Below are 4,934 nucleotides of genomic sequence, written 5' to 3'. Positions count from 1 at the left end.
AAAAGGGGGTCGGAGACAAAGGACAGTAGACCGTTTAAAAGTGTATGACCAGTTTAGGGGAGAGGTAAGGATGAGATACAGGAGAATATATCTGGGTTGCAAGAAGGTGAAAAAGTAAGGGAGAAAGGAGAAAGGAAAATAAGGAGTAAAATTTAAAAGAATTGAGTAAAGTAAAAGGAAAAAGAGGTAATAATGACAAAGAAATAAGTAGGAAACAAGTGAAGAAGAAAAAAAAAGCAGCAGTAGCTCCCCTGGTGGATGGGCGTGGTTTGATGTGGTAGGTCTTGGAGGCTGTTCTCAGAGGCTCCGCCCCTGCCTGAGGTGAAATGAGCAGGAGGAGGTGAAGTGCGCACCTTCACAGACTCAATTGTGGAGTCCCCACCCCCAGCCAGGATCGCGATTGCAATGGGGGAAAGGAAAAAAAAAAACAAAAAACTGAGTCTCTCTTGGTTTCCGATAGCTGTTGCTCAAGGAGCTGTGGGCTGCTGGAAATGAGCTGGGAGCTCCTGCAGTCTAAGCGCACGCCCAGGCCTCCACCTGCCACCGACTCCTTGTCGGGGGTCGCATAGGTGTGGGCCCTATTTTTTCCTGTGGGCACCCAGGATTCACGCAGTCCGTGCAGGGGGCGAGGTGCGCCGTGGAAATGTGGTCCGTGGTCGCGTTCCCAAAACCAAGTTCGAATTGCTCGCCCCTGGCGCAGCCGTGCTCTGGCCACTTTTCGCAGGGAAGTGTGCTCCCCTGTCTCTTCCCTTTGTCTCTCAGGCTCTGCGCGCTTCCCCCACGTTGGGCTGGGGATCTTGTCTCCCCTGCCCGTCCCGGCCTGGCCTGTTTTCAGATCTCCCCTGTTTGCCCTCACTCACTCAGGTATCCTTGAGGTTCTATTCTTTCTGGAGTCCGTATTTTCTCCTTCCACTCTCGCAGATGAGAGTCATATCCTTCTCGGTTCGATAAATGGGGCGGGCAGAGTTTACAGAGCTGCCTTCCTCTCCGCCATCTTGGCTCCTCCTCTCTATCCTTCACTTTCAATAGCATGTGTCTTTAGGTCTGAAAGGAATCTCATAGGCAGCATATAGATGGGTCTTGCTTTTTTTTTTTTTTGTAAACATTGTGCTACTATATATTAAATACTGCATGGTTTGCCCAAGCTAAGATGAAACCACATCATGAATCAGTTAGCATTTTGCATTTTCTTTCATTATCTACTCAAAGTCATGCCTACTACACCTCTAAACATTTCATTAAATCCAATTATACAGCAAACACTCCCAAAATAAATCCACTTTGTCACCTTGTCTTTTGGTTGGTCTATTTACATTCAAATTTTTCACATTAAAATATTTCTTTTAATGAATTACACTATTTTTTAAAATTTATTTATTTTGAGAAAAGGAGAGAGAGTGCAAGTGAATGAGCACAAGTGGGGGAGGGGCAGAGAGAGAGAGAGGGAGAGAGAAAATCCCAAGCAGGTTCCAGCTGTTACCTCAGAGCCTGATGCAGGTGGGGCCTATCCCATGACCCTGGGATCATGACCTAAGCTGGTATCAAGAGGTGGGTGTTTAACCAGCTAAGCCACCAGGCACCCCCAAGGTAATTATTGATTGTGTATTTACTTCCATTTTGTAACTTGTTTAATGGTTTTTTTTTTTTTGGTAGTTCTTCTCTGTTCCTTTTTTCTCTTGCTCTCTTTTCTCATATTTTGTTGGCTCTTTTAGTGATATGCTTTGATTCCTTTATCTTTATTTTTTTTTTGCATATCTATTACTGGTTTTTGGTTTGTAGTTACCATTAGGTTTGTATATAACATCTACATATAATGATCTATATAAGGTTGATGATCACTTAAGTTTGAACCCATTCTGTACTCTTCTACCCTACCCTCTGTCACATTTTAGGTATATGTGTCATACTTTACATGCTTTTACTTAGTGAATCCCTTGACTGACTTTTATACATATACTTACTTTACTGCTTTCCTACTTTTCTTATTCTTGCTCACGGTCTTTCCTTTCTACTCAAAGGGTCCCTTTTAACAATTCTTGTAGGACTGACAGTGGTGATGAATTCCTTTAACTTTTGTTTGTTTGTGAAATTATCTGTTCTTCTATTCTGAATGATAGCCTTGCTGGAAAGTATTCTTGGCTGCATGTTTTTTTCTTTTAGCACTTAGAATATATCATGATAGTTCCTGCTATCCTGCAAATCTTTTACTGAAAAATCAGCTGATGACCTTATAGGGTTTCCTTTGTAGGTAACTGTTTTCTTGTCTATTGTTGCTTTTAAAATTTTCTCTTTATCACTACTTTTTGTCATTCTAATTACTATTTGTCTTGGTGTGGACCTTCTTGGGTTGATTTTGTTGGGGTCTCTGTGCCTCCTGGATCTGGAATTGTTTTCTTTCCTCAGATTTGGAAAATTTTTCAACTACAATTTCTTCATATAATTTTCTCCTATTTTTCTCTTTCTTCTCTTTCTGGGATTCCCTATAATGCAAATGTTATTATATTTGATGGTGTCACTGAGTTCTCTAAGTTAATTTTAATTATTGTTTTTTTTTCTCTTTTCCATTGAGCTTGATTGCTTTCATTACTCTGTCATCCAGCTCACTGATGTGTTCTGCTTCATCTTGTCTACTAGTAATTCCATCTACCCGAAATAAATTAATTCATTTATTGAGTTCTTTATCTCTGATTAGTTCTTTTTTCTGTTTTCTGTCTTTGTTGAGGATCTCACTGAGGTCCTCCACTTTTTTCTCAAGTTCAGTAAGTATCTTTATGACCATTACTTTAAATTCTTTATTAGGCATATTATTTACCTCTGTTTTGTTTAAGTCTCTTGCTTTGATTTTGTTCTGGTTTTTCATTTGGGGTATATTCCTCTGTCTCCTCATTTTGTCTAACTCTGTGTCTGTTTGTATGTGTTAGCAAAGTCAGCTGTGTCTTTTGCTCTTGAAAGTAGTGGCCTTATGAAGAAGAGGTCCTGTAGTGGTCTGCAGAGCAATGTTCCCTGTTCACCAGAACCTGGGACTTCAGAGGTGTCTCCTATGTATGCTGCATGCATACTGCTGTTCTGGCTGAGCTGCATTTGCCTTCAGTCCAGTTGTCTCCAATGGTTTTCTTTGCCTATTGTGAGCAATGTTTGATCCGTGTGGGATTAGTGGATCGATTCAAGGCCATCTTGGGCTGAGCTGAATCAGATCAGGCATTTGCCAGAGATGCAGTGGCACAAAACTGCAAGAGAACATGGAGGCAGGGTGCACAGTGCCAGCAAGGATGGGACGGGATCTGCAGCTGCTGTGGATGGAGGCAAGTTTTGCTGGAGGGGGAGAATCCTCCAAAGTTGATGTGTGGAGGTGGGACATGTGGTTTTCACAAGGTTTAAAAGTCTACTCTGGGAGGGGACTTGGAGTTGAGGCCAGGTTGGAGTAGACTGTCTGCAGGAGAACACATGGGTAGGGTGTGCTGTTAGGAAAGTTAAGTAGCAAATGTCTGGGTCATGCTGGTTCCTGCAGGTGTCTTATATGTTTATGCTGGGGAGTGTTGGAATAAAATGGTGCCCATTAAATCTTCTGTTCCTAGTGAAGTTTCCCAATAATCCCTGCCCTTCCAGCACATGGTCTGAGATTAGTAAACGTATCTGTCTCTTATATACCCCAGGCATTTTTCAAACTGCTGCTTCTATGCTGTATTTCTACAGGGTCATTTGTTGTGTTGTTTCGCTTTTCTTTCTTTTATACTATTCTTTATTTTATAACGATGTAATTGATATGAAACTCACCCTCTTAAAATGTACAATTCAGCATTTTTTAGCACATTCACATTATTTTGCAACTATCACTTCAATCTAATTTTAGAACATTTTCATCACCCCAGAAAGAAATCCTATATTTCACTCCTCCTCCCTCCCAGCCTTAGGCAACCACTAATCTACTTTTTGTCTCTATGGATATGCTTGTTTTGGATATTTCATATAAATGAGATCATATATGTGACCTCTTGTGTCTGTTTTTTTTTCACTTAACATACAATTTTCAAGGTCCATTTATGTTGTAGCATTTCATATTCCCATGAGTATGAGGGTTTCATATCCTTCACACATTTGCTAATACTTAGCTTCTGTGTTTGTTTGTTTGTTTGTTTTATTATAGCCACCCCAGTGGGTGCAAAGTGGTATCACTTATGGTTTTGGTTTGCATTTCTCTAATGACTAATGATGTTACAATCTTTTGATGTGCTTATTAGACATTTATATACCTTAATACCTTAATAATAGAAGTGTCTATTTAAATCTTTTGCCCATTTTTAAATTAGATTATCCTTTTTTAAAATTGCAGAATGGTAAGAGTTCTTTGTAAATTCTGAAATCAATTCCCTTATCAGATATATTATTTGTTAATATTTCTCCCAGTCTATAATGTTTTATCATTTTCTTGATGGTGTCCTTTGATATACTCATCCTTTTAATTTTGATGAAGTCCAGTTTGCCTATCTTTTGTTTTGTTGCTTTTATCTTTGGTGTAATTATTAAGAAACTACTGCCTATCCAAGGTGATAAAGATTCATATCTATGTTTTCTTCTAAGGGTTTTATTTTAGTACTTATATTTAGGTCTTTGATCTATTTTGAAATAATTTTGAATATGGGGTTAGGTAAGGATCCAACTTCTTGTTTTCTATGTGCCAGCACCATTTGCTAGAAAAGACTATTTTTTTTCCTTATAGAATTATCTTGGTGCACTTCAGGAAAATCAAATGATCATGAATGTGAATGTTTATTTCTGGTCTCTCAATTTTATGCCCTTTACCTTAAGCCAATACCACACTGTCTTGATTACTATAGATTTATAGTAAATTTTCAAGTTGGGTATTGAATGTTTTCCAACTTTGTTCTCCCTTTTCAAGATTGCTTTATTTATTCTGAGTTCCTTGCATTTCCATA

Source organism: Suricata suricatta, chromosome 6, assembly GCF_006229205.1.
Source record: "Suricata suricatta isolate VVHF042 chromosome 6, meerkat_22Aug2017_6uvM2_HiC, whole genome shotgun sequence".
Classification (NCBI taxonomy): Eukaryota; Metazoa; Chordata; class Mammalia; order Carnivora; family Herpestidae; genus Suricata; species Suricata suricatta.
The sequence above is the reverse complement of the archived record's forward strand: the minus strand, read 5'-3'. Positions refer to the sequence as shown.